The sequence below is a fragment of the Beta vulgaris genome, chromosome 2 (genome assembly GCF_026745355.1).
Source record: "Beta vulgaris subsp. vulgaris cultivar EL10 chromosome 2, EL10.2, whole genome shotgun sequence".
Taxonomy (NCBI): domain Eukaryota; kingdom Viridiplantae; phylum Streptophyta; class Magnoliopsida; order Caryophyllales; family Amaranthaceae; genus Beta; species Beta vulgaris.
This window is the reverse complement of record NC_079203.1, coordinates 28,239,512-28,262,626: the sequence shown is the minus strand read 5'-3', so window position 1 is coordinate 28,262,626 and position 23,115 is coordinate 28,239,512. Positions and strand designations below refer to the sequence as shown.

Here is a 23,115-nt window from a genome sequence, read left to right as displayed (position 1 = left end):
TGAACAGAAAGAACAAAAATAATGAGTTGGTTTAACTGAATTAAAGAGTATCAAAGGTAGTGAATGTTCAGACTTTTCATGTGCACGTTATGTATGCCATCTTTTTTTATAAGGTATAAATATTTTGTCCATTTAATTTTTGATTGAAGTATTTGATGCATATACCATTTTAAACTTGTTTTAAATGGCAAGTTGGAATGAGAATTTTTAAATGATTTGCTTTTGTAATTTTTTTTCATTCCATTAATTAGATCATTAAGAGTATTTTAGTCCCTTCAAAAGAGGACACCACCTCGTTCGTTGGCTTAGAGCAACTCCAATAGTGAACATTAGGGACTTGCTAGCAAATAAATAAAAAGTTAAGCAATTAGCCCAACCATTGGAGTGAGTAGCTAGAATTTCATTTGCTAGTCAATGTAGCTTAACTAAGCCAATTGGCTTGAGCTAAAATTGTGGGCCCATGTGGGAATTTTGTGAATAATTTCTATACTTTTCTCTAAAAAAAAATTATCTTACTTCAAGTGGGACCTAGTTATATTGGCATACCATTGGAGGAGTTTTGGCTTAAAGTGAAATTTGCTAGAAAAATCTATGTGGCACTCTAAGCCAATTTTCATTTTGCTCTACCATTGGAGTTGCTCTTATATAATAGAGATATAGTAGCCTTTTTTGTACCGTTGCCAGCGTGAATTAAATCATTCACCTAGTATTAAATGCCGCCTGAAAATCAGCATGTTTCCATAATGAAGAGTTTGGAGCTCCTAAAGCTACCGTTTTTGCTAGCTTGTAACCGACAACATTAATTTTATCGGTAACCCCTTAAACCTCCTTGCTTTTCCTTGCAAAATTTGATTATAAATAGAATTTCCAACCTTGTTTCTTCACATATCACACGCCATTTCCAATCAAAGAATGACGGAAATTTCATCTATATTCATCAATCAAAAAACTTTTAAACTTGTTCCTTGTTATTAGCTCATCTCAATCCTCTGTTAATCTTTATTTCTTAGTGTGTTAGGAAGCGAAGTTGAGGACGAACTTCACACACAAGAGGAGCACATGTAGTACTTTGTAGTTATGCACTTCACCCGACGACGATCCAGGTAACTAACTCCTAACCAAAACAGTTAGAATACGCATTAGAATTTCATGGGTTAAAGTGGCCGGTTAAGTAGGTTAGTTCTTGTAGGATTTGAGGTATAATGTGTTGTTTGTTGTTGATTATATTATTGGGTAAAATTATGAGTATTAGCTACTGTTTATTACATGAGTTCACTGTATATAATATTCTGATTGTTATGATCATATATGAAGCTGATGTTTTCTTGAAGGAGATATATGTTTTAGTTACTTTCTTGTCGAATTTGTCATAATTGTAATTTATTTCATTGTTTGAGCAAAATAATTTATATTATGTAAAATCACGAGTATAGTTGATTTTATGAGATGTTAGTACTGCTACTTTAGTCGTTTTGAGTCGTTAACAATGCATGTTATCGTGGAAACAAGAAAGGAAAGTAAAAGAAGTTGAACTGTGGGCTGGTACTGGATGTACAGAGCGCATGCTCTTGCATTAAGCACACACTCTTGTGACAATCTAGCCTGGAGTGCACGCTCAATTTTGGCAGAATGTTCGTTAGTTGTTGTGAGTTGTGCTATGCTGGTATAATATTTTTTTTTCTTTTTTTTTTGACAACGAGAAATCGTACAAACCAAACTATAAGAAAGGAAAACCAAAAATCAAGTAGAAAATAACAACAACAACGGAAGAAGTGGTAAGAATCAGTGTCCGTCACCCGTAATCCATCGTATGTTGTCGGCACCAAAACGCTACTTGTTGAGCTTCTGTAATCTGTGTGCTGCCAACACGGAGTACCTTGCAAGATATGAAAGATTGCCCCGCAGACCTTAGTGCTTCAATAGTCCATTTGATGGTAATATCGTGATAGTCGCGAGATTGAAGGATTTGAAGAAGATGAGTAGATGACGTCATAATTATGATGTTCGAGCAACCTGTCGATTTAGCCCAAGTAACGGCTTTAAGACACGCCGTTGCCATAGCAGCTATGGCCGAAGAACCATAAGAAAAGCACCCATACCCCTGTGATTGATGACCACAGAAGAAACGACCCAGCCTATTCCCGTCGAGAGACTTAGCTTATCCCAATCTGCATGAATTTGTAGCGTTGTCGACCGATCCTCCGAGTTATGATGCCCAAGTTGACCTTGATAAAACCCTGGCGGAGTAGTCGGCTCCGTCATCCGCGGGATTGACTGAATTCGCTCGTCAGTAAAGGTGGCATGTTGATCGTCACTCTTTTGAAGGCTGCGGACTATTGCTTCCGTTGTCAGTCTCACTTGGCGAAACACCTGCTCATTCCGTAATAACCATATCGACCACAGAGTGGCGACAAATTGTGGCAACCGATCCCCATGGTAGTCGTCTGTTTTGTAGAAAAACATAACCCAGTAACGCAGCCAGTCCCGCATAGGTAGCACAGTACCAGTAGGTTGGTCCATCCCAAGGCTGCGTTGCGTCCAAGCCTCAAGCGCTAAGGGGCAGAAACGAAACAGATGACTTGTGTCTTCATCGTCGTGTAGGCATATAGGAAATTCACTAGAATTACCTAGTTGACGGCGGAAAAGATTCCGTTTGGTGGCCAATCCATTGTGCCACAATTTCCATAGAAAAAGTTACCATTTTGGCATGATGCACAATCCCCATAGAACACGAAAGAAATCCCTGTCCAAGGTAGATGTCATGCTACAGATATCAAGTTGCTGTTGGAGTAGAATTGCATACCCCGATTTGGTATTGTAGATGTCGCTTTTACTATACGTCCAAAATTGTTCATCTCGGATTTTGGGAGCAGGAGGTAGTTCAATGCTCTTAATCTGACGAGCCGAATTGGGCTCGAACTGTGCATTAATTTTCTGAACATTCCATGTACCTTGCTCGGCTAGTATCAGATCCGCCACGCGGAGAGTTCGAGCGGTCAAAAGCGGAACCCGGTCCCGAAAAATAGGCTTTGCCCCATTCATCCAGAAATCGCTAGTGACTTGAATGGCGCGACCATCTCCTATTTTCCAATGAGAAAGTTGATTCCGTAAGTTATTCACCAGGACAATTCCTCGCCGGCCCCAAGAAGAGAGAGGAGTGTTGCTTATGGGAGAAGGCCAAGACCTAGCAGAGCTGTTGTAAATTTTCGAGATAAGCAGATTAGGTTGTCGGTGTAACCTCGACGCCTTACGCATTAATAAGGCATTGTTGAACACCCCCACATTGCGTATACCCAAGCCTCCTGCGCCTTTTGGTCGTTGAATCACACTTTGTTTCTTCCAATGTAAACCTTTACCATGGGTGTCTTTCCAGAAGAAAGCCGCAAACAGACTATCCAGTTTATTTGCTATGGTTTGCGGAATTTTGAACACTCCCAGATAATGCATTAAAGCTCCTATAAGAATAGAGTTAATAATGATCACCTTTGACGGCTGCGAAAGGTTGGAGTGGTGCCAGCTCGTAATCCTCGTGGAGGCCTTATCCAATAGATGCGTAAACATTTGCACACGGGAGCCTTGAAAATCAATGGGGACCCCAAGATAGGCTCCTAGTGAAGGCTTTGTATCCACTCCCAAAATAGTTTTGAACTCCTGCTGAGCCTCTTCTGAGACGTTAGGGCTGAATTTGACAAATGATTTTGTAAAACTCAACACTTGTCCTGAGATTGCATAGAACCGCTGTATGACTGTGTTGATAGTTGTGCAGGATTCAGAAGAGGCTTTAAAAAAGAACATAGCATCATCAGCAAAGAACAAGTGAGAGATCTGCGGACCCCCGCGCCCTATCTTGATACCTTGAAATTGGCGAATGTCTGTGGCTAGAGTTGTCATTCGCGACAGAATGTCCATACAGAATAAGAAAAGATAAGGCGATAAAGGATCACCTTGACGGAGGCCGCAAGAAGGAGTAAACGAGTTCGTGACAATCCCATTTATGATCAATTTATACGTGGTAGTAGTGATACATTCCCGAATCATGCTTATCCAGTGGGAGGGGAAACCGTAGGCCTGTAGTATTTGCAATAAAAACACCCAGCTGACCCGATCATAAGCTTTGTTCATATTGAGCTTTAGGGCGGCTAAGTGATTGTTAACTCTCCGTTATTTATTGATGACATGAGTTATTTCATGAGCGACAAGAATATTATCATCCATGTGACGACCAGGGACAAAAGCTGTTTGATAATCAGCAATCAACGATGGAAGGAACGCTTTCATTCAGTTAACCATACATTTGGCTATACACTTGTATAAAACATTACAGAGGCTAATAGGACGAAGATGATTTACCTCAGTTGGCGGAGTTATTTTGGGGATAAGCACCAACATCGTGCGATTCCATTCTTTCAACAAGTGACCAGAGTTAAAAAAGCGTTGCACGACTTCGGTGACATCTTGTCCCACCTTGGACCAATTTATCTTAAAAAATTCAACATTGATTTCATCCGGCCCCGCCGATTTGTTATTTGCAAGAGAGAACATTGCTTGTTGTACCTCCACCGCCGCTAAAGGTCGCATTAGATGGTCTATGTCTGCGTTTGTCAAACGCGGCAAATGAAGGTCGCGCAGCACTAGATCAATTTCTTCGTGATTGGCAGGAAAAGCCCTGTCGGTATCACCTATCGGGTTGAAAAGGTTCGTAAAATGCTGCTTAATCATAGCTTCAATATCTTGATGATTGCTTATCCATTCACCATCCTATCGTTGGAGCATGTGGACTGTTTGGCGCCTCTTGTTAGGCCGAAGCCTATGGAACAATAACTGCGACGGTAAATCTCTACTTTGAATATAGTGATTTCGTTGACGTTGACGCCAGTAATCATACAGCTGAGTCTCCTCACATAAAGAACGATGATGCTGTGTGAAATGCACTCCATCCTGCAATGTAAGTATTTTGCTGGCATAATTCTGGAGAAGGTCAAGCAATTTTTTCCGGTTGATACCCCAAAATAATTTTCTGTCAAGACACAAAGCCTTAAGACGATTCCTAAGCAGCGCCAACCTTCTAGACAAAACATAGGCCGAAGATCCAACAATAGGTAATCCCCAAATGTTGTTCACCATATCTGTGACTTCCTGGAATCGAACGCTCCAAGATTCAATTTGGTACGGCCGCTTCCCCGAAATCTGGGTCGGCTCAGTTTGAAGCAGGATCAGGGCATGGTCAGAAATGGTAATTGGCATGCCTCATACTTACTTGACACTTGTTATTATGCATTTATATTATTCTTAGTTTATCATGTTGTTTAAGAGAGTTGTTATATTTGTATTGGTGGAAATAAACCTTATGAGTTGTGGATATTTGAGGATGTGGAAATATTATCTTCACTAGTGAAAAAAACTGGAAGGGCTGCGTTTTTCAGAAAACGCGACCCTTAAGAGTGAAGGGCTACGATTTTAAAGGAACCGCAACCCTTTAAGTGAAGGGTGGAGGTTAGCCCAATAACCATAGCCCTTTGTTTAGGAAGGGTTGCGGTGAAAGGCTCACCGCAGAGCCAGGGTTGCGTTTAGCCCAAAAACCGCAACCCTTCATTTTCGAAGAGCTGCGGTGAAGGGCTAAATGCAGCCTTCACTTTACTAATATTCCGTGCACACTTTCATCCCTCTCATTCATTCCCTAGAATTTCCCTCGCTCCCTCGAACGAAGCCCAAAACCCCTCCCTCTCACTCACTCGCATAACCCTAACGCATTGCGCTCACTGGAGCACCGGCCCATCACCGAAGCCACGACCATGTAGCGCACCACCTTACTCCACCACCACACAGTGCACCACCTTGCTTAATTCTCTCCTCCATTTATTCGAGTGGGTTTGCGCACCACCAGTTCTCCACCACCCACCACTTGCAACGACATCCACCACCACCACTACCCTTCTTTTATCTTCTCTTCTTTTCTCTTCTCTTCTCTTCTCTTCTCTTATCTTATCTTCTCTTCTATTCTCCACCATTTGAGTGGGTTTAGGGTGTGGAGCTCCTCCACGACTATGCTACGCCACCACCCACAAGCGGCAGCAACGACTACAACCACCACTGCCCTACTAGATCTTTCTTCATTGCTCTTGGGTTTAGTCAATTTTTGCTTAATTAAGTTTGAATTAATCTTATTTTTAAGTTAGTTTTATTTTTCTTAATTTAAGTAAATTATTAATGTGAAAAGTGGGTTTTGTTATTTGTAGGAAGAAGAGACTCAGAAAGGCAAATAATGTTCCAACTATCTCTTCTCTCTTCATTACTCGTCATTGGTGTTAAGAGGTAACTAGTTTAATTTTGTTGCTTTTTTGTTTGATTTGTTGATGAGACAAAGTTGTCATGTGCTTCAAATTTATTAAGTAATGATAATTTATTGGTGTATATATATATTTTTTATAATGTATGTATATTTCTTAATATGAGATTGCATGAAAAAAAATGTAGTTTAGCTAAGAAATCTACATGTTGTTTGAATCATCATCATATGCCTAGATACCCATTTAAGACTTACTCATTATGAGTAAGTCTTGAATAGTCCACGGTTTGGGAATGTTCTTGGACGTTTGATCTCGCTTAGGTAGTGAATGTGTGTCTTCTTTTCAATTCTAAAGAAAGTCTTGGCTTATCTTTTTTTTTTTTTTTACATTGTTCTCTGGGTACATATGTATATAAACAATTATCTTCATTGTGTACTTGAAGAATTGTAGGGAAATGATGCCGAATATTCCATAGAATTGAAAAGTTTGCATATATTTCCTAGTGAGATTATACGTCCAAGGATGGGTTAGGTTGGAGTGATAAGGACTTAAACATGTCACTATCTTAGCTTGCATGTGTTTGTGTGTGATTTAAATATGTGAATTTCTTTCATGTGTATGTCTTTAAATAATGATTGATACTGTTTGGGCCCTAATTATCCTTACTGGGTCCCCACATGCACCTAAGCTTTCTGCTAGCATGGCAAGCCCTAAGTGGGACCCACCGGTCTAAATCCTGTGCCAGCGTGTCAGGGACATTCTTCACACATTTCAACACCTATAAATATGGTGTAGATCCCCATTTATTGAGGTAATAACTTCTAGACAAACGACCTCACAAATCCCAATTAATACACATCAACTGACTTGATCGTCGGAGGGGCGATCCCGGATCCACCCCCAGGGTAGTCTAACTTTTTTCCTGTGCAGGTCTCCCAGCGATCTTCGAGCATCTGGCCATCATCAACCCTAATCTCGATCCATCCCACATAATACAAGTTTTTATCTGAAACAGGTTGGTGCCGTCTGTGGGGAAATCGAACAAAAAGTCATGGCCATCTCTCAGAGAAAATGGAGACGACAAAGGACACCCGTCCCCTCTCATCACTCGAGAGCACCATCCCATGAGGTGGCTGACGAGACAGCGGAAAACCCTTTGCAGGCCGCTGTCCTCTCATCCCGCCAGCAGCACGTCCTCGAAGAGGTTAATCCTCGAGAGGCTACAAGTGCAATCAACCTCGGGGCACCTCGAGCTAGGACAACTCAAACCCCAGTGGGGCCCCCTCGATATCAGCAGACCAGTCCTAATCCGGTCACTCAACAAGATCTTCAGTAGCTAGCCGACCGTCTCAGCGACAACTATGAGCGCGCCCTCCGAACCCTAATATTGAACTTCCAGGCAGGAGGAGAAGGGACCTCGAACAGACCCCCTTTGCCTCCCATGCCTCGACTGGTTATTGATCACAATCGAGCAAGGAACCTCGATCAACCCTAGGTCATTGCCCTCGACCCTCCGAATTCACCGCGAGTATCTCGAAGAGCTACTTAGGTCGCCCCTAGTAAAGGGGACGCGCGACATGTGATCAACGAGCGCAATCTGAGAAACGGCAATCGTGACGCTCGCGAAGTCTTGAACGAAAAATGAGCACAGTCCAAGGGAAGGAATACACCTCCCAGCCCTAACCGGGAACACGGGGAACCTCATGAGCAGAGGGAGCCTCGAAAAGAGAGGGAGCCTCGACATCGTTGGGATCATCGAGAACGAGCGTCTAGTAGCTCTGATTCCAGCCGCGAGTCAGGGGCACAGATGGGCAATCTAGGGTTCGTGACTCCCTTCGGGGAGAATATCATGAGAGCCCTCACCCCCCGAAAGGTCAAGGTTCATCCCATCGACAACTATGATGGAACTACAGACCCCATCAACCATCTGGCAGCATTTAAGGCACAGATGAGTGTTTAGACTAGCAGCGAGGCTGCATGGTGTAAGTTTTTCCCAACCACTTTGAAGGGATTGACCTTAACCAGGTTCACGGAGCTCCCCTCCGGAAGTATATCGAGCTTCGCAGCTCTCGAGATAGCCTTCAAGCAAAACTTCATGGCCGGTAGATGACATAGGAAGACTAGCATTCACCTCATGTCGATTAGACAGCGGAGAGAAGAGGACTTAGCTGACTATATCAAAAGGTTCAATGAGGAATAGTTAAAGGTCTCCGATCTCCAAGACGGTGTTGAGTTCACCTGGCTCATGTCCGGATTGCACCCTTCGAGCAGATTCAAGCTTAAGCTCGCAGAAAGTGAAGCCTCATCATTCTCGGAAGCTATGATCCTTGCCTAGAAGTTTATTCAAGCCTCCGATATCTGCAAAACCTATGAAGGGCCCATTTCCGGAAAAAGAAACCATGAATACACTCCTCGAGTAGATAACCCAAGGGATGTCCCTCGAAAAGAGAAAGACAAGAAGCTCTGATTGGAGGACAACGGGCACCCCCCCGGTATAATCTGAACCGACGAGAGATCTACCTGGACATCAAAGGGAAGTACCCCTTGCCGAAGCCTAATCCTATCCGGACTTCTGTCAACAAACGGGATAAAAGGCTCTGGTGTGAGTTCCATCACGATTGCGGTCATACTACAAGTGACTATCGGGAACTAAAGAGAGCGCTAGACAAACTAGCCGATGAAGGAAAACTGAATCGATATCTGAAGAATCCAAAAGAGAAGAAAGTTGAGCCCCGCCAAAAAAAGCAGACCCGGAGTGACGAGACAACAAGATATGCTAACGTCATCACGTGAGGGTTCGCCTCGGGAGGCTTAACCAGCCGTTCTCGAAAAAAGCCTCTCTATGCCCTGAAGCATGGGAACGAGGTAGCTTCTTCAGCAGTCTGCCCGACTATGACCATCAAGGATAGCCATCGACCCATACAAACCCCGCATGATGACCCTTTGGTCGTCGAAATGAAAATAGCCAATCTGCGGGTGGGTCGAGTCCTGATAGACAGCGGAAGTTTTGCAGACATCATTACTATGGACTACCTGAGGAAGCTGAAGTACCAAGAGAAGGACCTCGCCCCAATCAACCAGACATTGGTGGGATTTGGTGGACAATCTGTTCACCCCCTCGGCTGGGGAGACGGGAGCGGGCCGGAATGTCGTCGTTGGTTACTTAGTGGTCGACACCAACCTCCCTTACAATGTGATCATAGGGCGGCACACACACAATATAGTTAAGGCCGCCATCTCGACATACCAACTGCTCCCGCAGTTTGAGGGGGAAGATAGGAAGGTCGCTCGATTGTTTGGCGACCAAAAGTCAGCCCGAGAATGTTAAGTCAACAGTTTGAAAAACAAGAATGAAGAAGCTACACAAAAAATAAAGTGTGCCGAGCCTGAGGAGCCCCTTCCCGTGATCTTCTTGAGGCTGAAGTGCGTTGGATCTTCTTGAGGCTGAAGTGACGACCAGGGTCATGGCTAAGCTAAGGTACTAGTTCCTAATGAAAAAGACGACGTCGTGGATGCGACAAAAGGACATTAACCTGTACCTCCAATACATGGGGTCAATGAAGGATCTGATGAATGAAGAAGAGTTGGTTGCGACGGCGGATTCTTCATCAAAAGTTGATGAAAACGCCCTATCCTATGCCGGGTTCATAGCGTCAGATGTGCCACCTGACCCTTAAACTAAAAAGGAAGTTCCAACCACTGTCTTGCCAGCTGTAGCGTCAAAGGAGAAGGAACCTGAGGAGGCCCCTGACGTTTAAATTTTAATCGTTCTATATTACGCCCCTTTCACTTGAACTTTAATCAAACTTTGTTTTAGGTCACTCAAGGGAGTGACTGTTTGTATTGTACTTTTGGGTCACCTACGGGGGTGATCATAACTTTTATCGTTTGAACTTTTGGGTCGCCTATGGGAGTGACCATTACTTTGATGCTTTTGAATTTTAACAAAGTTAATCTTATGTCTTCACTTTGTGTCATATGCATGTGTCTCAGTCGTTATTCTGACGTTTCTAGAGGATGGTCAGGCGCTTAGTAAGCCATCTTTGGTCGTTCAAACATAATGTTTGGACTTAGTAAAAGCCGTCTTTGGTCGTTCATACGTAACGTTTGGATTAAATAACTTTAGAATATACATAGGAAATACATAAATACTTACGTGTGTTTGTGAGAAAGATAGATGAAATGTCGTAAGCAGTTGTGGCTTTAAAATGATTGTGCCCCTGTTGTAGCGTCAGTTGGGGTAATAGAGGGCCAAAAGACTTTATATGGTAGTACACTGCAAGTCTGCCTGTTGTCTTGTAAAAATCCTCGCAACGTTATTAAGATGGACAGGAGCGACTTCCCTGAAATTCAACAACACCCAGTGAGAGAACACTATGGTCGCTAGCAACTAGCGACACAGATACAATAGCATTATCGTCTACTTCTTACATAATGAAGGGAAAACAAAACGCATTACTTAGCTTAAAAGAAGTATCGTTTGAGGTGTGTAGCATTCCAGCTACGTGGCACGGAGCTTCCGTCACGTCGTACCAATTGGTAGGCTCCATTGCCTACCACCTTACTAATTTGGTATGGTCCTTCCCATTAAGGCCCTAGCTTACCAGCGTTAGGCTCTTGTGTGTTCTGAAATATTTTTCTTAGGACCCAATCACCTTCGACGAAGGACCTTGCTTGGATGTTTTTGTTGAAACTCCTTGCGATAATTTGCTGCTGAGCCGCCATGCGTACCAATGCTACTGGCAACTCTTCAATGGTGTCTAAGTTGTTCACGAGCTCACCATAGTTCTGTCGTTCCGTCGCTAGACCACATCTTGCAGTCGGGACGTTCTCTTCTGAAGGCAGGACTGCTTCGTACCCATATACTAGTGAGAACGATGTTTGTCCAGTCACGGTGCGCGGTGTCGTGCGATTAGCCCATAAGATGGATGGCAACGCCTCCGCCCGTTTACACTTCTTGGTTGCGAGTCGTTTCTTCAAGGTGTCAATGATCGTCTTATTACTGGACTCAGCCTATCCATTGGCTTGCGGATATCTTGGTGTTGACGTTAACAACGTTATGCTCCATTCGTCATAGAAACGTCTTGTCTCATTGCTAATGAATTGCGACCCATTGTCGCATACTATCTCGGACGGGACACCAAACATGCAAATAATGTTAGTATATATAAAAGAAATCACTTCCTTGTCGCGTACCTGTTGAAAAGAACCTGCTTCAATCAACTTAGAAAAGTAGTCAGTTAGCGCCAGCATAAAGACCTTCTAGCCTGGGGCTGGAGGTAACTTGCCAACTATGTCCATGCCCCATTTCATGAAAGGCCAAGGTGTTAAAGTAGGATGCAAAATCTCACAAGGTTTATGCGTCATACCTGCATGTTGTTGAAAGTTATCGCACTTGGCGACATACCTTATTGCGTCTTTCTTCATTGTGGGCCAATAGTATCCCATGCGTAACACTCTATTGGATAAGCTGCGTCCTCCTGAATGATTTCCACAAGTGCTTCATGCATGTCCTTCAGGACTTGCCCCCAGTGATCCTTTTCCAAACAATGCAGGTAGGGGCCTGCGGCAGATTTTTTGAACAGTACTCCTTGAATGAGTATATACCGCGACGCTTTAAACCGAATTCTGCGCGCCTCTGCCTTATCTGTTGGAAGTACATCGTTAGCAAGAAAATCATAAAGCGGTTTTGTCCAACTGACACTTACCTCCTCGACGCCAGGGTCGCTAGCAGCTGCTAGGTTATCGATGTTACTAACGACCTCATGGTTGTCTTGAAGCCATTCGGCCGTCATCGCGACAGCATCCCCAACATTCCTAGCGACAGCAGGATTCGCTAGATGAACTATAGGGACGGAAGTAAATGAAATGAGCCTTAAAGAAGATCCGAGATTGGCCAATGCATCCGCCTGCGTATTCTGGTCCCTTGGTATCTGCAAAATGTCAAACGAATTAAATACTTTACTTTTACGCTGAGCTATTTCTAAGTACATGGCCATTTTAGAGTCTTTTGCCGCGAATTCGCCCTTGACTTGGCTGACTATCAACAATGAATCGCTGAAGACTTTTAATGCTTTTGCTCCCATGTCTTCTTCTAATGTCATTCATGCTATGAGCGCCTCGTATTCAGCTTTGTTATTCGTCGCTCTAAATTCACAGCAAAAGGCTCGTACTATGTTGCCCCCTTGTGGTGACTTTAGCATAATGCTAAGACCTGTACCACGGAAATTGGAAGACCCATCAACAAATAATATCCAAGATTCATCGTTTACTTGATTAATATTTGCGACTTCATCATCTGCAAGCTTTTCTAACTTTGGGCTAAAGTCTGCCACAAAATCTGTCAAAGCTTATGACTTGATAGCTGTTCTTGGACGAAACTGGATGTCGTACGCACCGAGTGCTCTTGCCCACTTGCTCATGCGTCCTGTTAATTCGGGGTGTCGCAAGACAGACTTGACATGATAGTTAGTCATAATGATTACAATATGTGTTTCAAAATAGTGCCTAAGCTTTTTAACAGCTACGACTATGGCTAAAATGAGTTTCTCCAATGAAGAATACCTGGTCTCCGCATCTAGCAGAGACTTACTGACGTAATAAATTGGTAACTGCTCTGCTTCCCGCGTCAGGACAGCACTGACGGACACGTTGCTTACCGCGAGATAAAGTTGCAACGTCTCTCCGATGCTTGGCTTCGACGGCAACGGCGGCGACGCTAAGTAGCTTTTGAGTTTCTCTAGTGCGTCTTCGTGTTGTTGCTACCAGTCGAAGCCCTTATTCTTCCTTAGGACATCATAAAATAGATGGCATTTTTTAGACGACCGGGATATGAAGCGATTCAGCGCGGCTACACGACCAGTCAACTTTTGCACCTCCTTGACGCTCCGTGGAGATTGAATATTGATAATAGATTTTATTTGATCCGGGATGGCTTCAATTCCTCGTTGTGTAACGACATACCCTAAGAACTTTCCTACAGACACTCCAAATGTGCATTTAGTCGGATTTAATTTCATGCCATACCTTCGCAGGACATCGAAAGCCTCCGACAAATGCTGGATGTGATCGCCAACTTGCTTGGATTTGACGAGCATATCATCTATATATTCTTCCATGGTGTCGTCCAGTTGGTCTTTAAACATTTGGTTGACCAATCGTTGATAGGTGGCACCTACATTTTTCAAACCAAAAGGCATAACCTTTTAGCAATATATACCTTTATCAGTGACAAACGCGGTCTTTTCCATATCGTCCGGATGCATCAATATTTGGTTGGACCCAGAATATGCGTCCATGAACGTTGAAAGCTCGTGGCCTGCCGTCGCGTCGACCATTGCGTCTATATGAGGGAGAGGGAATGGATCCTTGGGACATGCTTTATTCAAGTTTGTGAAGTCGATGTAGACTCTCCACTTCCCGTTCTTTTTACTGACCACCACGACATTGGCTACCCAATCTGGATACTTTACCTCACGGATCTTTTCAGTGTCGATCAGCTTTTGAACCTCGTCATTGATGACTTGATTCCTTTCAGGTGTGAATTTGCGTCTTTTTTGCTTTACGGGCTTGTGACCGGGGGCGAGGTTGAGTTTATGCGTGATGATGTCAGGACTGATTCCTATCATATCCTCATGGGACCAAGCAAAACAATCTTGGTTAGCTTTCAAAAAATCGACCAACTGATCTCGTATTTCTTGCGACAGCGTCGCTCCGATTCGAACGACATGATCGGGGATGGATGGATCGAGCATCACTTCATCCACGTCCTTCTCTCTGGGCGCGTCGGGCGCTGACCCATCCTTTAATTGCTAGATGGACGCCTTTGGGGGCTTGAGCGACAAACTATAACATTCTCTTGCAGATTTCTGCTCGCCCTTTATTTCTTGGACGCCCCACTTAGTTGGAAACTTCAGCGACTGGTGATATGTTGAGGGGACGGCCTTCATCTTGTGTATACATGGAGTGCCGAGAATGATGTTATACGCGGACCGGCAATCCACAACGTTGAATCTGGTCGGCAGGTTGACGCCTTTGGCTAACGTTAGCAATGTGACCGCTCTGATAGTATGTTGGGCCTCTTCACTGAATCCTACCAAAACAATAGTTTTTTTAGTAATATCTTTATCGCACAAACCCATACCTTCGAGGGCGCTTTTGAATATAATGTTGGCTGAACTGCCCCCATCGACTAACACCCACTTCAACAAGCAAATACTGACAGTCAGGGATATGACTAGTCCATCGTGATGTTCTACGTCGCAGACGTCGTCGTCATCAAAGGTTATTGTCATTGCTTCGAGCTTGCGTTCTTCCGCGACCTGCAAGATTTAAAAACGGCGGACGAGGGTGCCCTCTCTTGCTAGCCTTTTGGCTGGAATACGTTAGTCCACATACATCAGACCCAGAAATAACATTGATTCCTTTACGTGCGTGGGCAACGCAGGAGAGTCAGACTGCGCGGTATTCTCCGAAGGACGCTTTACCTTTTTCGCTTAAGAGTCTTAAGTGCCCTTATTAAGCATGAACGCGACTCTCGTCGCAACGCAATGCATTCTTCCGTCTTATGGCCATGGTCATGATGGAACTGACACCACCTTGTTTGATCTTTTTGCGCTTCCTGTCGATCACTCTTCTTTGGCCAACGGACGAGTGCTTTGATTTTGGATAAAGCATTTACGACGCCTCCGACATCGACGGAGAATCCGTAAGAGTCTAGATCTGGGAAGGTCGACGACTCCGTCCTTCCGTCACTATCTGCATTCTCGACAACATCAGTAACATTGTTTACCTGATTTGAGCGACCATATGAGTGGCTTTGCCAATTATTCTTCTTGGGGACGAAAGCCTTCCGGTCAGCAGAAGTCTCTGGTGCACGTTGTGTTGATATGGTGTTGAGGATGGCATCCTTCTCCTCCAGTCTCATCTGTGCTAGTGCTCGCGACTTGACTTCCTCGAACGTCGTGCACGGATACTTTGTCAGACGGTTGTATAGCTTTGATCGCAAGATTAATCCTTTCCTGAAACATTCAATAGCAGTCTTAGTATCAAGTTCTTTAATGCTAATCATTTCTTTATTAAAGAGATTATAATAATCGCGAACAGATTCTTTAGGCCCTTGGACGACGCCATATAGGTCGCTCGTCTGCTTTTCCAAGCTACGACTGCCTTCAAACTTCTCATAGAACTTATTGACTAGGGTGGAAAAATTGCTAATGCTCCCTGGCCTGAGGGATCCGAGCCATTTGAGAACGGGACCGGTGAGCGTGGCTCCAAAAGACTTGCACATGCAAGCCTCTACCAAATGCCAAGGAATTGATGCTTGCCACATCCGTTGCTTGTATTGGGAGACATGCTCGCCTGGATCAGTTGAACCATCATAATTAGCAGCAAGGGTAGGCAGATTGAGCTTCTTGGGAAGCACGACCCTTGCGATCCTTTCGACAAAGGGTGACTCCGACTGGATGCTCCACGATGTCTGGCGTCGGAGCCTCGGGGAGCTGGGACATGAGCTTCCTTAATCACTTATTCTGCTTTTCGATCTGGACCATGCGCTTTGCCATAAGATTCACTTCTCCTTCGCCTTGGTCGTTCTCTTCATTGTTTAAGGGTTCTTCATCCTCGGGCTCTTCGTCATTTTCATGCTCATTATCTGACTCAGAAAGGTTCCCCATGAAAGGGATGTCATTTAGATTAGCACAACGTCGGACCTTCCAAGCTTTGGACAATGCTAACTCTTCCTGTAATTTCTGGATTCTCTCCTGCGATGTCGTGAAGTCGGTAGCTAGCCGCTCATGGCTTGCTTCATTTCGAGCATTTCTGCTCTCATCTGTTCATTGTCTCTGCTTTCTCGAGGTTAGGTGTTTCTCCCATTTGATGGATTTTGATTAGTAGATGGTCTGGTTATGCCCCACAGTGGGCGCCAAATTGTTTATGCTAAAATTTATCACTTACGACGAAATTAAAGCTTGGGACGATTTAACCAGATTTTGTATAAGACAATGCAATAAACGAATGCAGTAGGGATCAAAGGGGATGAACATACGAAAATGGTGACGCGGAAAACCCCAATGAAGATGGGTGAAAACCGCGGGTGGATGGAGATCCACCAATCTACTATAGTTGACTGTTTTCCTTAGCAAGTGACAATCGTTACAGAAATATTTCTCTCTAGCTTACTTCTCAAAATATTGCATAAAAAAAAAAAATTAACTAATCCCCCCTTCTCTCCCTTTTGTATGCCTTCTTTTTTCTTTGGCTTTTTCCAACGAATACATAATAAACTCTCTAATTACTACATTAATTCTCGTCCGTTAATCATGGGAGATCTTTCTCATTTATGCTCCAACGTCATAATCCTTGCTTCTCTACGGCTGATTTTACGCCTCATTATGCTCCTTCCTTATTTAGCAAAACCGTTACTGCTTAATGCTAAGCTCCAGTCTTGCGTTCTCTGTTGCGTCTTCAAGTCATAGTCACTACGTCACCATGTCAGATGTCATCGCGTCATCATGCCGTCGCGTCAATGTCATCCTGTGAAAAAATTCAGCCATAACAGTTTGCCCCCAATTGTTGAATCGGGGTAACACAAAATCCATGAGATAATTGTTAAAAGAAATCAATAAATCAAATGAAATTCCTTCTAAGTTACCAAGATATCAAAAATCACATGAAGAATCTCGCTTTTGTCAATTATAGAAAAAATTCTCCAAAGAAACACAAGGAAGGAAGGAAAATCCATTTAGGCGGTTATATCGGGTAGCCTAATGGTCTCAAAACATAAAAGGTAGTTTTCTTTTTAAATAGTTGTTTTAATTCTAACCGTTGGCACAATGTCATGATTGCTCTTGATGACATAAATAACTTGGGCGGTTAAGGATTCTAACTTTTATTCCAACTTCATCAAATCTTTTTCTCTCCTTAAGTAAGATAGTTTCCATAACTCTCCTTATTCTCTCCGGCGGAAAACCGATCAGGTAGTTTTCTTTTTAAATACCAGGTAATTTTCATACTTTTCCGCTCATCAATTCCTTTAATTCGTGGTGCTTTTCTTCCTTACTTGCACTTATGGCTCCTAGTAGACGTAGTATTAGAACGTTCGTAAAGAACCAAGAAAAATCGAGAGGGAAAGAGATAGTCGTAGAACAGAGGGTGGAGAATGAAGATGAACTGTCAACAATGTCAGAAGAGGACATGTTAAGGTTTTTAGATTTAGGGAATTTGCCCGAAAGTACTGTCATTAGGAGTGCTGAGTCTGACGAACCACCAGAGTCATGTCCCACCAAATGGGTGGTGCTCTACGAGTACCCTTTCAAAATAGGCCTGAGACTTCCCTTCACCCCCCTAGCAAGGGACCTGATGCAAATTTACCAGATCAGCCCTGGGCAAATTATGCCCCAAGTTTGGCGGATTCTGAGAGTCACCGACAGGGTGACGGCGTCATGGGAAGAAGCCTTCACCCTCCACGACCTACTATTGCACTACGAAATTAGGGTCAAGGCAAAAAATAGAATAACCCTACATGCAAAGGCGAGGTTAGAACCTCTGGTCGGGGGAATCCAGTCGAATGACAGAGGTTGGAAAAACAGATTTGTATTTGTGAAGAGGTCGTCACGTCGTTAACACTACTCTTACATCGTTTCTACTGCATGTCTTAATCCTAAACTACTGTCGCATCACGACGAGTCTCAGAGTCTTTGCGACAAATTTTTGAAAGTACCAGAAGAAGACAGGCAGTTCAGAAGAATTCTTTTTGCTTCTCAAGACAGCTGTTCATCTATGGCATCTGGTTAGTCTATCTATTCTGTTTTTATTTTCGGGTAGGACTTTACCATGAAGAGTTTCACATTACTGACTCAAACACTACTGGACAGGTTCATCACAATCGCGCACTAGGGGGAGTCTGGACGGCCAAGCATTAGCTGTGATGCTGCGCAAAATGGGAAGGGCCATACATCTCAAGAAGCTAACGCTTGTAAGCTAGGGCCTAAATGGGAAGGGCCATACCAAATTAGTAAGGTAGTAGGCAATGGAGGCTACCAACTGGTCCGACGTGACGGAAGCTTCGTGCCACGTAGTCGAACGCCACACATCTCAGACGATATTTTTTCTAAATAGAGTAATTCGTTTTATTTTCTCCATATTGTGAAAAAAGTAAACGATACTATCATTATGTCTGTGTCGCTAACTGTAAGCGACCTTAGTGTTCTCTTACTGTGTTTTGATTGTCTTTCAGGAAAATCATTCCTATTTGTTCCAATAACGTTGCGATGGTCTTTACGACGCGACAAGGAGACTTACACTTTATTACACAGTAAAACAAGAGGTGACGATTGTCACTATTCAAAGTCTTTCCAATTTTTCCTGCTCCAGCAAAACGTTACGACAGAGGCATTGCCGTTCAAAGTCACAATTGTCTGCGACGTTCCATCTATTTTTCTGACAGTCGCATGTAAGTGTTTATACGTTTCTCATATGTATTCTAAGTTGTTAAGTCCAAACGATTCGTCTGAATGACCAATGATGGTTGAATAAGCGCTTGACTATGCCCTAGAAATGTCAGAATAACGACAGAAACACATGCATGTTGCACAAGCAAAAAACATAAGATAAATTTGCTAAAAAAAACACAGTTGTCAAGGTTATGGCCACCCCCATGGGTGACCCGAAAGCATAGTTGTTAAAGTTATGGTCACCCCCATAGGTGACCCAAAAGTATAGAAGAAAGAGTCACTCCCTTGAGTGACCCAGAGCAAAGTTTGATAAAATTCTAAAAGAACAAATGTAAAGAGGCATAAGAGAAAGCAACTAAAAGTCTAAGCGTCCAAGCTCTTGTCAGTCTTCTATTCTGGCGACGTGACAGGCGACGGTATGACAGCGAGGGTTCCATTCTCGGTCTCTGGGTCGGGCGGCACGTCCGACGCAATAAACCCAGCACAAGATGGAGCGTTCTCATCCGTCTTCGGAGGGGAATCCGCCGTCGCAGCTAAGTCATCCTCATCCATCAAGTCTTTCATTGATCCCATAAACTTGAGGTATAAGTCTATGTTCTTTTGTGGCGTCCACGACGCCGTATTCTTCATTAGCAACTGATACATGAGCTTGGCCCTGACCCTAGTGGTCACCTCAGCCTCAAGAAGGTGCAGCTCAATCTTCTGTGCGTCAGCGCTTGCTTGGAGAGCTTCGATCTCTCGACGCGATGATTCTTCCAACTCAGTTGCCTTCTTCCTAATATCCTCCAACTCTTCTCCATTTTTCTTTAAAGTTTCCCCCATGTGTTCTATGGTTTTCTTGTAAGATTCCAATTCAGTGTCTTTGGACTTCACGTCCGATTCGGCTTTATCAACCCTTTGCTTCATGGTCAGGTGAATCTTTAGCAACGACGAAATCTCCCTCTTCGCCATAAAGAGATGTTGGGATGACTGTATGAGGAAAGGAGAGTTCATGTCAGTTAGCAGTCATAAAATATTGGCGTAATCTCGCAAAGTCTTAAATTAAATTGAGCAACTATACCTGGAATAAGAGCTCTAACCCATCCGACATCATGCGGGGAAGAGTGTGTTCCTTAATCCTTTCCACGGCACTAGGAAAAAGAAATCTGTCAGCCTCTGGCCATATGGACCTCTCCAACGACATAAATTCGTTTGGGACGGTCACAGGGTATGATGGCCCACCCTTGTCAGGAGGGGTCAGGAAGCCAGTCCTGCGCGTCTTAGACGCAACATCTTGTTCGTCGTCCAAATGGACGACGCATGTGGTGTCCTTCTTCGTTCGACGTAGCTGACGCAGAAACAATATCAATAGAAGATTCCCTCTTGCATTTACGCAGCATTTTAGCTAAGGCTTGATTGTCCATATTTCCCCTAGGATGCGATTGTGATGAACCTGTCAATAAATGTTTTAAGACAATAGAAAATTTTTGACGTCGTTAGAACCTAAGACAGAAAGAAAAAACAAATTACCAGATGCCATTGATGAACAGCTGTCTTGGTTAGCGAATAGGATTCGTCTAAACTGTCTGTCTTCCTCTGATACTTCTAGAAACTTGTCGCAGAGACTTTGAGATTCGTCACGATGCGTCAGTAACTTTGGATTCAGACCTGTAGAAGAAACGATGTAAGAGTAGTGTTAATGACACGACACAAAAGAAAAAATGATTGAAACTAAACGAACCTTCAGTGTTCCAGCCGCCAATCAGGGATTTTCCAGCTTCCCCTAGAGATGACTTCTTCACAAAAACATATATGTTCTTTCATCCTCTATCCTTTGATTGGATTCCCCCAACCAAAGGCTCTAGTCTCGCTTTTGCATGTAGGGCTATCCTATTTTTAGCTTTAACCCTAATTTCATAGTGGAGCAAGAGGTCGTGAAGAGTAAAGGCTTCATCCCACGACGCCGTCACTCTGTCAACGACACTCAGAATTTGCCAGAATTGGGGCATTATCTGCCCAGAGCTGATCTGGTAGATCTGCATTAAGTCTCTGGCTAGGGGGTGAAAGGGAGTCTCAGGCCTATTTTAAAAGGATATTCGTACAATACCACCCAGGTGGTGGGGCATGTCTCTGGCGATTCGTCTGACTCTGCATTTCTAATGACCGTGCTGTCGGGCGAATTTCCTAATTTTAGAAACCTTATCATGTCTTCCTCTGACATGGTCAATTCTTCGTCCTCATTTTCGCTTCTTTGTTCTACAACTTTCTCCTTACCTCTCGATTTTTCTTGGTTTTTACAAACGTCCTAATGCTACGCCTACTATGTGCCATGGATGCAATTGAGGAAGAAAGGAAAAGTGCGAATTAAAGAAACTAATGGAAGGAAAATAGAAGTTTACCTGGTACTAGAAATCAGTATCCCGGCGGAGAGAATTATGGAAGTTATGGAAAATATCTTGCTTTAGAGAGAGAAAGATTTGGTGGGTTGAAGTTTTCAACCGCCCACGACATTTATATCTCCAAAGGCAATCATCATTTTTGGGCCAACGGTAGAGATTAACGGCTCTTTAAAAAAAAAACTACCTTTTTTGAGACCTTTGGGCTGCCTTATTGATCCTCTTTCTTTTTTGCTATGTATTTCCGCAGGATATTTTCTATACCTGTCGTGCAAGATTTTTTCTATACTTTTTGGCTAAAGTATTGTTATGGCTGAGTTTTTGCAGGATGACATGATGACATGAAGACTGTGACATAAAGACGCGACGGAGAGATGCAAGGGTAAAGTTAGTCGAAGTACAAGTAATGGACTGTCTGAAAATGGAAGGAGTTCCGCAAGGTATTAAATTAGCCGTGAGATCCGTCGATGAAGAGTAAATTATACAAAGGAGGAAAAGAGATTGCAACGTTGGAGTATAATTAGGAAGATCTCCTATAATCAAGCTACCGTTACCATTGTAATAGATTGAGAATTTACTAATGTATTCGTTGAAAAAAAAAAGCCGAAGGAAAAAAAGGCATACAAAAGAGAAAGAAACATCATTAGATAGGAGGAGGGAACACTTTTTGTATTAAGAGAAAAAGAACAACATAATCTGTAACGATTGTCACTAGCTTATAGCGACAGTCAACGATGGTATATTGGTGGATCTACATCCACCCGCGGTTTTACCCATCTTCATTGGGGTTTTTCGCGTCACCATCTTTGTGTGTTCATCCCCTTTGAGCCCCATTGCATCCATTCTTTGCATCGTCTTACGCATAATATGGTTGAATCGTCCCAATATTTAATTCCATCGTAAGAGACGAATTTTAGCATAAACAAGTATCTTGATTACATTGAAGATATTTTGCTTGATTCTTTGATTTTTTAACAATTGTCTCATGGTTTTTGTGTTACCCCAATTCGACAATTGGGGGCAAATTGTTATGGTTGATTTTTGCAGGATGACATTGACAAAATGACATAGTGACTTTGACACTAAGACGCTACAGGTGGACGCGAGGACCAAGTCACCTAAAACCCGTAACTGATTATCCAAAAAGGAAGGAGTTCAGCGCGGCATTTATTCAGCCAAGATAGTCGTTGATAGAAATAAATTACGTAAAGAAGGAAAGAAGATTTTGTCATGGGATCTTGGATAGGAAGATCTCCTATAATCAAGTGACCGTTACCATTGTAATTATCTAGGAATTCAATAGTGCATTTAATTAGAAAAGCCAAAGTAGAAAGATACAAAAAAGAACATAGAAAAGCAAAAGAGGGACCATTAGAAAAGACGACTGGACATTTTTTGTACTAAGAGCAAAAGAAAGCATAAGTTGTAACGATTATTGCTAATCTGTAACGACAGTCAACTTTAGTAGATTAGTGGATTCATATCCACCCGCGGTTTTTACCCACCTTCATTGGGGTTTTCCGCGTCACCATTTTTGTGTGTTCATCACTTTGATCCCCATTGCATTCATTCCTTGCATTATCGTACTCATAATCTGGTTAAATCGTCCCAAACGTTAATTTTGTCGTGAGAGACAAATTTTAACATAAACAATAATGAAAAAATTCAAAAGTAACAAACTTACGTCGATCCAAGAAGAATGAAGCTGCTCGACCTCCTCTTCTTCAGAGAGCTCTCGAATCACCCTGAGGTCCAGCTTCGATATGAACCGCTTGACCACATAATCGAAAAGGGCGGCCTTCTCAAGGGTGGTCTTCTTCGTGAAGTCCCGGGTGTCGAGCTCAGGCTTTGATGTCTTCCTCTTCTTGGGAATAGGATAGTCCTCTACTCGAGTAGGGGATACGTCCCCTGTCTCCGACACCGCGACAGACTTCCCCTTAGATCTAGGGGTGTCTCCCTTCGCGCTAGGGATGTCCTCTGTGGCCACGTCCCTCCTTTCGT

The 23,115-nt window shown here is 43.3% G+C and overlaps 1 long non-coding RNA gene across 2 annotated transcripts; it reads left to right on the top strand.

The window, feature by feature from the left end:
• Positions 1-716: 716 nt before the first annotated feature.
• LOC104883572 (uncharacterized) lies at positions 717-22,009 on the top strand. Of its 2 annotated transcripts, XR_788582.3 has the most exons (4): positions 717-811; positions 1,011-1,103; positions 6,237-6,312; positions 21,442-22,009. It is a non-coding gene; the product is annotated as an uncharacterized LOC104883572 (long non-coding RNA). The 2 variants fall into 2 exon arrangements; XR_007271190.1 differs by lacking the exon at positions 717-811 and having other exon boundaries at positions 824-1,103.
• The last annotated feature ends 1,106 nt before the right edge of the window (positions 22,010-23,115 follow it).